The sequence below is a fragment of the Cygnus olor genome, chromosome Z (assembly GCF_009769625.2).
Source record: "Cygnus olor isolate bCygOlo1 chromosome Z, bCygOlo1.pri.v2, whole genome shotgun sequence".
Lineage (NCBI taxonomy): Eukaryota > Metazoa > Chordata > Aves > Anseriformes > Anatidae > Cygnus > Cygnus olor.
This window is the reverse complement of record NC_049198.1, coordinates 67795446-67807743: the sequence shown is the minus strand read 5'-3', so window position 1 is coordinate 67807743 and position 12298 is coordinate 67795446. Positions and strand designations below refer to the sequence as shown.

General features: G+C 37.4%; 1 protein-coding gene across 2 annotated transcripts in view; it reads right to left on the bottom strand.

Moving 5' to 3' along the window:
* Positions 1-8190, bottom strand: part of LINGO2 (leucine rich repeat and Ig domain containing 2) — a 333518-nt gene extending 325328 nt beyond the window's left edge. For both annotated transcript variants that reach the window (XM_040541525.1, XM_040541526.1), the window contains exon 1: positions 8088-8190. The gene's annotated coding sequence lies outside the window, so the exon portion shown is untranslated. The remainder of the gene's footprint in view (positions 1-8087) is intronic.
* Positions 8191-12298: the final 4108 nt, after the last annotated feature.

The following is a 12298-nucleotide window of genomic DNA, read 5'->3' as shown; positions in this document are numbered from 1 at the left end:
TGAGAAGAAACAAGAAAAGTTCACTGTTAATAATAAAACCTCCATAAAAATGAAAGCGGTTTCCAAACTCAAGTGAGCAAAAGAAGTACAAAAATCATGCTATATGTAATCCATTTATGCATTTGGAGAAGTATGAAAACAATAATGTTGTGAGAGTGGTTTTAGAAAAGCATGACCAGTAACTTTATTGGCCTAGGTATTAACAATGATTTTAGCATTACCCAGGCACTCTGGTGCTGATAGGATCTAGTGAACTAACTTGCCTTAATTCATTATTATAAAATAAAACAACAAACACCCCAACTATTGAACACATACCCCTCAATATTTAAAAGCAATGCTCTGAGTTGTTAAAGAAACATACAGGCATGAGGTGCTTAAGGACGTTCATACTGAAGATTCTTACATCCAATTGTAAGCACCCAGGGGTTCTTCCATGAAGACGAACAACTTCAGCACACTGAAGTGCTGAACTGAGTGATGGACAACTTCAGCACGCAAAAAACTTTGGGTTTTTTTTTTTTTATTTATTTTTTTAATGATTTAATTAGCTGTTTAGCAGCCTATGAATACTGTAAATATCATTTTTAAAGTAGGAACAACATAGCTGTTAGATTTATTTCTTTCTCTCTCTTCCTAACGTTTGTTAAATAATTACTGATTTGCTAAGGAAGCATAGGCGATCCTAATATTTCATAACTGAAATTAAAATAGATGGAGTTTTGGCTCCTGGATACCATCTGTAGGCACACTGCTTTAGTTGTTCTTGCTGCATATAACAAACTTCTGCCAAATTTCAATATCTAGTATTTTTTTTAGACATAACAAAAATCAATTTAACAACATATGTTACAGAAAAAAAGTAAACATTTTTACTTTGAAAATGTTCAAATGAATAAACTCATAAATTTCCACCAACTTTTTCATCAAAAATATTTTGAAATGTTTCTCCCATGAATTTCACAATAGAGTAAGTAGAAGTTCCAAAATAGGTCAAAGGGCTATAGTAATTTCTTCTGAGTTAGGATAACACAAGTGATACCATGTTTTACATTAGCCTAGGATATGGCCTTTAATTTTTTGTGCCAAATAACATGAATTAGACCTTGATGAAAATCGAAAGGAGAGGGAAATGCATTAGGAATGGCAGGGTTTTATATAAGCATGAATACTGCAGAAATAGCCTACTGCCTCCCATAATGCTGTGTTTTTGACTTTGAAAAGCATCCTTGTTCTTCTAATGTCCAAAATAAAGCTAAAATCATACAGTTCTTCATTCATTCCCTTTTACCCATTCCCTCCCTCTTCTAAATTGACCTTTATGTCTGACTGAGGCACTGATCTTCCTGTCTGACAAGACATCATGAAACTGAAATGGTGGCTGCTTTCTGCTTAATTTATACGAATATTTTTAGAGTGAATACATTTGAATAAATGGTACCAGAGAGCTCTTTTTTTTTTTTTTTTTGGTAGTAAATGAAGGTGACCAGAAGCTATTTTAAACCTTCCAATTAAAACTACTCTGCTTTTGTGTAACTGTAGCAAAATCATCTTCCCCATTAGAAGGCCAAATTTTGGAGGAGAATGATTCCTGAAAGATTCCAAATCTATGCTCACAGTTGCACAGGCAGAAACAACCATCTGTGGAAAAAGATGGATTTTGCACAGATTTATTCTGCCTACTGGCTGCACTGAGAGAGTCTGAGTAACAGCCTTCGAAGCTGCATCAATATTCTTCAGAGACAGAGCACCAGGCTCTGCACAGGGCTCTACGTGAGCAAAGGGAAAAGCAATCTCAATGACTCTGGGAAATTTGGAACACTATTCTTTTTCTCAGGCTGCTATCTATATGCAAAGTGAGGAGCATGCTGCTTCAATACCTCCAGATTTATCATTAAAATATTCATATTCTACAGAGGTGAGATATTCTAATTATTCTACATTCACTCCTCAGACTTCATGCTTTTGCCTTTAAGAACACGACAGTAGCATCTACTCTTCTGATACAGTTAATAATATCCACATTGACAGAAACCACTTTGGGAGAACTATTTGCAGGAAAATATCACTTTCTACCTTTGGGGTACCCATAGCTCCTTTTCATTATTCCAGGAAAGCACATGCACTGTGTGCCTCTCCACTTGAGTGCTTTCTCAAGACGTGTCAAAATTAATATTTGATCAACCTATAGGTGTGTCACTTATTCACATAAACTGGTGACCTGTTCTTTGCACAATCTAGGGCTTTTTTATAGATGTGAGACAGGGCTCTCTCAGGGAATTGACGGGGCTCCTCTTCATCAAGTACCTGGCCATAGCTTTCCAGCATCCCCATATTTCATGGCCTTTCAGGCCTGGGGCCTCACCTGCTTCAAAATCCCCTGCCTGGCAGTAAAGTTCTTCTGTCCACCAGAGTGGAATGAGAGAGAACACAGTGGCCTGCATGATTAAACTTAAGCATTTAGTGAGCCTGAAAATGATCTTCTTGTCTAAGGATGATTTAATTCACAGTGAGGCAGTAAACACACTAGGAGTCAAGCTCAGAAACTTGTTATTCAAGAATGAGATGTGACATTTGTGTCAAAAGCTTCCATACAATTTCTAGTGGTACTGACATATTTTACACCAGAAAATCACAGCTGTATTAAAAATACAGATTATGTAAAAGAATTCGTGTTAAGCTGTGATCATCTATATATTTATTAAAAAACGGTATCCCATCAGTCTCCTGCTACATAACAGATTTTTCTGTGTTCCTTTTTTTTGCCAGTCAGGAACTGAAAAACACTTTTAGGCATGTAAATTCTTCTTCCAACATCAAAATAAACCAACGTATTCTATTCAGTTTTCGATAGTAACATCCAGCTCTTTCTTGATAAAGTCTCCTTTTACCTTTACTAGTGTAGCTCGTGTCACAATTGTATTGACAGTAATAATATACAAAGTTATTCCTTTTGTTTCCTGTTCATATACCTTCTGATTAATTAAATGTACCACAGTTTTTTACTATGATAAGTTCTCATTGCAAAATTCCATACCAAAGATCAGGGAGCAATGATGAAAATGCAAAAATGAAAGATTTAAGGATTCAAAAATGAGGTTGTGAGCAAGGCATGAAGGAAAGTCAAGTGCTGATTCCATTATTTCAAGGAAGATGCATAATCTAAAACGGTACATTCCCTGTGACAGAAAATGGAAGCTTTTTGGTGTTGATATTAAAAGGAGACAACAGATCTTGTAAGTTTGTTTAAGGTGTCTTTATCCTCGGCAAACTGTAGGGAGTGGCTGCAGAGTAGCTGTATGTGATGTTTCTTCACTGAAAGAAATCTCCCTTTTATTTGTGAATTACCATTTCCCTTTTTCTGGCAAATTATTTTCCTACAATTGTATTCAGCTCTGATTGACATTATTGTTTTTCCAAACCAAAAAATAGTGAGGTTAAGTTTATCATTTCCAAACAGTAATTCTATCTCCCTTTAAATGAAAACTTCATTTGATGCTTAGGGAAAGCCAGGGAGCAAACTGGAATGTCTTCACTGAATGAACTGCATCTCTCTCTAAATGATGGCCCTGTTTGCTCTGCATCAAGTTTAAACATGTTTTGACGTGTTGATTCGTAAAAAGTCCAAAAATTTTAGTTTATTCTGGAAGTTTTAAGAATCAGCAGGTCGAGTGGCTCTAGCAAAAGCAAAGATTTCTCTAAATGATTTTACTGCTGTGCACTTTGAATTTAGAAGAAGCCTGAATTTCATAAAAGGAGTAGTCAGAATTTACTGAAAATCACATTCCTTCATGCTGTAAAATCTAAGTACCCACAGTCACCTCTTACTTTTGAAGATACTATTTTGAATAATCAGATAAGAGTCAAGCACATGAATTAAATGCTTTAAATCTGTGGGGATCTACTCTCTTTATTTACATATCACGTTGTATACATTTCTACTCATTCCAACACAACTATTCAAATCTTCCTTTTTAGTTTGAAGAACAGTTGCTTCTGGTCTCAAAAGCATAGCAGCTATGATAGCCTTTACTCATTTTCAGGCAGCCAGACCTGATAAAAATACAAGATCTGACAAATCCTAATTAATTACACTACCAAACCTCTGGATAAGACTTTTTAATCAAGAATAACAGATTAAAAAGCAGAAGTATCACTAAGAAGAGGGGGTGTAGGGGAGGAGGAGGAATGCTGTCATCCATAATTTTTTGATTTTCTCCTCTAGGAATGTTCACGAGATGGTCTTTTTTTTTTTTTTTTTTTTCCTCCCCTCAATATACAGGTGCTACTCCATCAAATTCAGTGAAGTTACACATTAAATATAGCTGTTTAAAGACAATAAATTAGAGTCAGTATAGAAGCCAGTGGCAAGACTAGATAATTATTTCTAGACATGTTGCATGGATAGGAAGTTTGGTTATATCTGATGATATAAAAAATGTCTCTCTCCATAGTAAGCTGAAACTTGGGGTAACTGCCGTAGTGAAAATCACTTCACATAGCATTGCTGCACATTTGGGGAAGGAAACTAAGTTAGTCTGGCTACATGAACACAACATCAGCAACAGTCAATGTCACAGCATGGAAAACCTTCACATTGCTTGTATTCATTTGAATGAACCGAGACTGTTCATAGAATCACAGAATCTCCTGATTTGGAAGGGGCTCAAAAGGATCCTTAAGCCCAACTTCTGGCTCCAGACAGGACCACCCAAAAAACAGACCCTACGTCTGAGAGTGTGTTCCAAGTGTGTTCTTGAACTCTGTCAGCTTGGTGCCATGACCACTGCCCTGGGGAGCCTGTCCCAGTGCCCGACCACCCTCTGGGTGCAGAACCTTTCCCTAACACCCAGCCTGACCCTCCCCTGTCCCAGCTCCATGCCGTTCCCTCGGGTCCTGTCGCTGTCCCCAGTGAGCAGAGCTCAGCGCCTGCCCCTCTTCTCCCCTCGTGAGGGAACTGCAGGCTGCCATGAGGCCTCCCCTGAGCCTGCTGTTCTCTAGGCTGTTGACTGCAGATACTCAAAACAAAAGCACAACTCTATAGCACCTTCAAAGGGTTCTCTTTACAATGGCTGTTCATTGAAGAAAAAGGGGAGAACAGTTCATCAGTAGGAGTCTTGCAAAACATAGTTAGAGGATTTCTGGTCCAATAGCATTTACTGATCAAGGATTAAAGGATTATATAAAACACTGAGAAAGAGAATTCCCATACAGAGAAGCCAGATGTGAGTTCACAATCATCCAGGAAGAAAAATGATCTTAAATCTAGCCTTTTCCATTAAAAAAAAAAAAAAAAAAAAAAAAAAAAACAGCAGGGACATTAGGTTACGGAAGACCACCACAAAGTGTGGTGTCTTCTTTACTCACATCTATTCATCAATATTTTCTTGTTTTTTATTTTATTCTCCCAAGCACAAATACGTAATTTCTGCTCATACAGAAAATTTCCCCTTACAAAGTGCTGAGATCTTTTCTCTTTAGAAAATTAATACATATATATGGACATAGACAGTGACACTCCGAAGTAATACCTTCCTTGTTTTTTTATTTTTTTTTTTAACTGCTGAAACAGAAATAGTAATTACACCTTTACTGTCTTACATTAGTAGTTAATACTTTCTAGGTTATTAAGTGCAGACATTTTTGAGATGCCTAATAACTATTCAGGGGTTTGGGATGTTTCTGTTAGTACTCTAATACTAAATCAAAAGTACAGAGAAAACTTTCACAATATCAGCTTATGCAAATCTGCAGATGTGAAGTACTATGCATTCCAAATTCACAGCAAGAATGCTAGGAAAACAAGTTAAGTAGGCGGTAATGAATCTTTTCAGAAGGAGGAAGACAAAAGGTAGAATGAAAGACAATTTGGTTCAAAATAATTCCCCAAACCTTTTTAAAAATAGAATTATCAAATTGCAACTCTGAACCTCCCCTTTTTGCTGATTAAAAACATCTCATTACTGCACACAGGATCATCATCATAAGACATATTACTCTATTCTCACTGACAGTGACTTATTGCCAACTCCGAATTGAATATTGATGTTTTGCTATTAAAATGTCAATGCCAAAAATTACTCATAGCTCTCTAGAATCAATGGCACCTCCATATTTAACTATAACACTAACCAAAAGAAGCTCAGTACTGCCTATTTCAGCTAAAAAGTGTTTACACTAGCTTTTTAGAACACAACTAAATGCTGTTTGTCCATTCTGTTTAAAAACATTTGGGGTGAGGGGGAGGCAGCATCTATTATCTTGCATGAGAAACTAATCCATCATACATTATGGAGAAAGACCAACACTTGCCTAAATGCTTTGAAAATTTTACTCATTGTCTTCACTGTCACTTCTTCAGCTGCCAAGAGCATAATATATCTATATTCAACAAGTGTTGAAGTACGTGCTTAAACCTTCATTAAACATGATGCAACTTAATCACAAAAAAAATGTATTTAAGCTCTTGTAAAAATTATGGCTGTGGCCATTGGGCTGTTGATTGCTAGTGTTTTCCCAGATTCTGCTGGTTTTGCAATCTCACAATAGACAAGGCCTATGTAACATAACACAAAGTCTTTGAAGTTGTACCAGCACCCCTTTGAAAATCAGTGTCACCCACACTTTTCTAATCAGTCCTATTGTTCAAAGCATAACAATCTATATGGAAAATAATGTGTTTGGGCTTCTCATTACAACAGGAATTTTTCTACTGTTTCCAGAAGCTGACAGAGAGTTGGTAAAAATGGACACCCTTTTTCAGTATTTACAAATGGCTTCCATCCTCAGAAGGTGACTAGAAGGAAATGCTGCTACTTTTCTTTTTACAATCACCACCCACATCTCATAGCAGGGTATCACTCACAGTAAAGGCTGATTCACCCTTTTTTCTCTCTATACTAAAGAAATACAATACATTAAAATGCACAGCCTTGGGTTTCAGCTTGTTAAATAAATGCTGAAGAGTAGAATATTCACTCCCCCGTCTTAGGTGCTGGGAAGGCTGCTGATTTTATTTTTCAAAAGGGCCAATTTTCCACCTTGAATATACAGCTCATAGTGGCACTTCTGTCAAGAGGGGGTAATTCTTCAGCTCAGCACTCCATTTAAAAGCATGAATTTGGAGCAGCTTTTGCATAGCTTCTGGTTTGATTCTTTGTAATATATAATAAAAAAGCTTTTGAAAACCTTTTTTCACCATGTGTAAAAGAGCTAGTTTCAATGGCAGAAAGATTCAGAGGAATGTTCTTTCCTACAGACAACTAACACAACTTCAAAGATAAAATTCAGAGGTGAATAAAATCTCGAAGGAAAGAGAAAATATTAAGCCTAGACCAAAGCTGAGGAAGGTATTCAGGGATTTAGTTTTCTTGGCAGAAGCAGCACTGTCTCTCAGGCTAACAAAATTAATTATCAAAACAAGCTAGTTTCCCTGAGGTATTTTCAAACTTTTGAAAACAAAATTTTCGAAATACTTCATATGACTACCTTTCCAATATAAATCAAATATCATATTATAGAATACTGTAATATAAAATGCTATGAAGAAGTATGTGTAAAACCTGGTATAAGAACGGCTCATTTTAAAAACTGTACAGCAATAAGGATCATGAACCATAGCCATGTACATCTGAAAGATCACTTTTAGTCCCCCATCTAATAAAATTGTCAAGAAACACAAAATCACCAACAAGCACAGAAGACACAAAATATATCTTGATAGAAAAAAGGCATTCATATTCAGATTTAAATCTTCAGGCTCAACTTATTTGTTTGTCCACTCAGATGAATGGAAATATAGGAACAATAACACAGAAACTCACAAAAACAATAGGTCATGGCATCATTTTCCTTCTTCCTGAAAATGTACTTGCTAATCAATCCAAAGCAAACTTACTGTATTTATTTCAAGGTCTGGGCCACAATTCATTGCTAAAAGTGTAAATGAAACAATAAACAAGGGTATTTTCTTCAACAACTAGAGTTATACAACTAGTATATTCAACAACTAGTATTATAAGGTCATTTTAGGCACTGGAAACTGTAGAACAATAAACTATTGTAGTCAGTTAAAATGGAACATTTACCTTGCAAAATCAACAATCCATGGATACAGGCAGGAAAGACAAAGAGTTTACTGCCAAGTTTTCCAGCTCTGCTGCTCGCTTACTAGAAAACAAGAAGAGGAAAATACATTTAGACTTGTCCATTGTACCAAGGTTTTTTAAATGGCAATATTCTTAGGGAAGTTTCTTGAGATGGTTTAGGATCATATGCAGCTCCTATCCGTAAAGGAACAGAATGTATGTCAGCACCATAAATATCTCTCCTGAAGTAAATAGCAGAGGCATGTGAAAGCTCCCAATAATACCAAGTAATACTGTGTACTCACTGGCACTCATGGGGAGCAGGCAACTGCATTAACTGCCATAGCTTAGAAAGCAGTTTACTAAGGGATCTGAAGGTGAAACTGACACAAGTATTAAACCAAGAATGGACACTGAGTGGAAAAAAAAATAAAGTCTTTTCAACATCAGGATAAACTTTCTCTGCTGGTGATGGAAATTGGCACCTCTACAGCCTTTTCCATACATGTCTCCAACTCCATAGACGAAGAAAGGAGCATTTCTGAGCTTTGGTATCCTCTTGCTGTATTGAACTGAAATTGGAACATTACATTCATGTTAATGGAACATATGATAAAAACTGTCTTCAACAGCAAAGGAGTTAAGAAAAGTTCTTGTATGTTTGCCAGGACCAGAATAAGTCCTGACAGAGCAAAATAACTATAGATTAGACAATAATCCAAACTACACTGATAACAAAGACTATGAAGGACTGTTGCTATTTCTGAAAATTATTCTGAAATAAATGCCATGTGTTCTTCTGATCAACATGACCCCCTATGACTTTCAGAAAGCAAGCCAAAAGAACAAAATGCTTTGGATCCTGCTGTGCAGAAATGACCTTTATGAGACCTTTCGAATTGCCTGAAAAAGACTCTACACCTCTTCATAAAGCACACTATGATCTGGGAAAGATTGTTTTGAGAAGTGAAATAATGAGATATAAAAAGAAATAAACAAATATACTTAAAATTTTAAAATATACTTAAGATATTATATAAACATTAAACCGTAATTATAGGAAAGGCCAGGTATTTTAAGTAAATACATATTTCATGATGAAACATAATGTTGTACCTAATTCTTATTCAACTAATTTGTTCTGAGGCACACAAATAGGTGAGTTAATTCAATCATTGTATACTATATGGTTGATCATGGATAAGATAACAGGTCAAAAAAATGATTTGTTGAGGGAATCTGTAACATAAGGAAGTTATGCAATTTGCAGAAGACTTGGAAGGCAGCAAAGAGCTGCCAGCACTGCAAGTAGCCTAGAACTCCACCTCTTTGGTTTACATGGAAGTGTTTGGTAGCAGGGAGACTGCAGGGATGGCCTCTGTGCGCAGAGCCCAGCAGCTGCCCCATGTCAGAGCAGAGCCAGCTCCAGCTGCTTCAAAAGGGACCCACTGCTGGCCAGAGCTGAGCCGTGGGCAACGCTGGGTGGGCCTCTGGGAGAGCAGAGTTAAGGAGGGAAAGAAGTGCCGGGCAACAGCAGCTGAGAGAGAGGGGTGAGAGCCAGCCCTGCAGCCCCCAAGGGCCGTGCAGCAGGAGGGCAGGAGGTGCTCCAGGCACGCAGCACAAGTTCCCCTGTGGCCTGTGGAGAGGCCCCTGGCGGAGCAGGGTGAAAAAGTGCTAAGAAGGAGTGACAGACTTGAAGTGTTTGGAATTAAGAGCACCACCATTCCTCATCAACCTGCACTGCTAAGGATTGGGGCAGGAAGCAGAGGAGATAGGAATGAAGGAGTGACGTAAAGCAAGGGTTGGGGGAAGGTAATTTTTTTTTTTTTTTTTTTATCATCCTACTCTATTTTTAACTGCCAATAAATAAAAAGAATCTTCCCCAAGTTGAGTCTGTTTTGCCCATGATGGTAATTGGTAAGGGATCACCCTGTCCTTATTCCAACCCTCAAGCTTTTTTGGGTCTTATTTTCTACCAGTGTCCTGTTGAGGAGTGAGAGAGTGTCTGGGTGAGGGTCTGTCAGCCAGCCACAGTCAATTCACCTCTGTTTCTCTACATGTTCCTGCCAATTCTTGATTATGAAAGACAGACAGAGGTGTCTACTACTACTAAGTGATGCTCCCACTCAAGCCCCCATTATGAGGACAAATCAGAAAAAGCAACACTATTTCAGTGCTGTTCTGTGGTAAAGTTTACAACAGAACCACACTGCTTTGGTAAAAGCATATAGTTGGTTATTCAATGCATGTGCTGTTATACTGATTAGGTCAACTCTTGTAGAAGGCAAAGGGTAAGCAAGTTGTTCCACCACTGCAGTATCTAACATCATTATTTTTGAGCCACTTTGTTTCATTTTAAGAACAGCAATCTTTTCATAGTGCTCTCCCACAGAAGCAGCAGTTCTTTCACACCACACTGGAAGAGCAGTCTAAATATGTATTTCACTGTAACATTCTACACTGTATTGAATTCCTGTATTTATTATGTACTATTATATTAACTAAAGAGCAAGCTTTGCTTTCACTACTGTGTAGGTTATAGTATATTCAAAGCTAACTTATCTGGTGATTTTAATGGAGGAGGGGAGGAGCTTTACTTGAACTCATGGTAATATATGTTTTTTCAGGTTTTCACTTCCTAGGGGCTATTGCAACTATTTTTGAATCTTGCCTTTTGTTAGTTTGGGTTCTTCTCAGACTAAATACAGAATAAAAATAGAACAACAACAACAAAAACATAAAAATAAGCAAACCCACCATATGTCTAAAAGTTTATTTATTTATTTATTTTTTTCTGAAACAAATGGGAAGTGTTTTAAATATTGTAGGCATTTCCTTTTACCTTTGGTTGCAGACATAGCAGATTTAGAATGAAGATCAGCCTGAGTCTTCGGAAGCCAGGGAGAATTTAACTCTGAACTGTGCTTTATATTATATCAAACCTTCAAAGGACATTTAAATATAGAGATTCCCATCCTACCCAAAACAGTGGGAGAAATCTCATGCACGGGAGAAATACAGAAATCATACTCTCAAATGGTGAAAATATCTCTGTCTCAACAGTCTCAACAGTGCTTTATTTCTGAAGACAAAACCCAGGTGGCAGTAGGAGACTAAAGGACTGTCCTGACAGATTGCAACAGGCATTCAACGGGTCTGTCACAAAAGGGTCCTAGAGAAACTGTTTCTCTGGGACAAGAGAAGAGATACTCATACAGACAAGTGACTGCCTAAAATCTGAGAGACAGAGGAATTGATTTCCCTTGCAGTGGGGTGTCACCAGTGTCTCATCTTAGAGTGAGCTGCCCTTGGTCCCAAGCTGCTCCCTGAGTGGTACCAAGATGAAGCTGTAGAACTGCACACTTACTACCAAGTGTAGAAAAGTAAAGGAAATTCAGAGTTGCTGAGTGACACACGTGGAAAAAAAAATCCGTCTCAGTACATAAAAAGTAGTGGACTCTGATCTCAGTACCACCCCTCAGAACTAAGACTTGGGAGACTTAGAAAGCAGGTCAGAGAGGATGTCAGCTTACGAATCAAGAAAGCAAACCAAAATAATAAGAATTTTTGTGAATAGAATAGAGGAAAAATTTGAAAAGTTTTGAGAGACAGATGGGGGTTGGTTACCACAATTTTCTATGAAATCATTAGTGGCGCAGATAGTAGTCACTATAAGAACTGGTGGGAACAATATGAAATTCAGCGGAAGAAAAGTTGAAAACAAACAAAAAGATGCACTTCATTCATGAATTGTGCAGGGAAAACACAGAACATTTTGCCCAGGTGCTGAGCTTAGTCAAATTTTAGGGAAAAATCATCTGTGGCAACCAACCATTGGTAGCTCTGGAACACTTCAAATTTAAATGTCTGTATTACAATGGCATAACTACAATCTCAGTCTAGCTGTTGCTTGAAGGAAAAGGGCAACTGTCACAAAAATTGGATATCTGGGAGTATCACTATATCAAAACAGGAAGTCACCAAAATACACAACTCAGGGACAGCTTGGAGATATCACAGAGATTTTAGTTGGATTTTTTGAGCCTGGTGTGTACCAGACATATGTGAAATGAATGAAGATAGTTTTGGCCTAAAAGCACAAAATATGTGTATAATAAGTATGTTATATATTCTATATAACCCAAGATATGGCAAACATTGAAGGCCACAGAGCTAAAATGTGGAGATGCAACACAACCAAAAAACCTTAC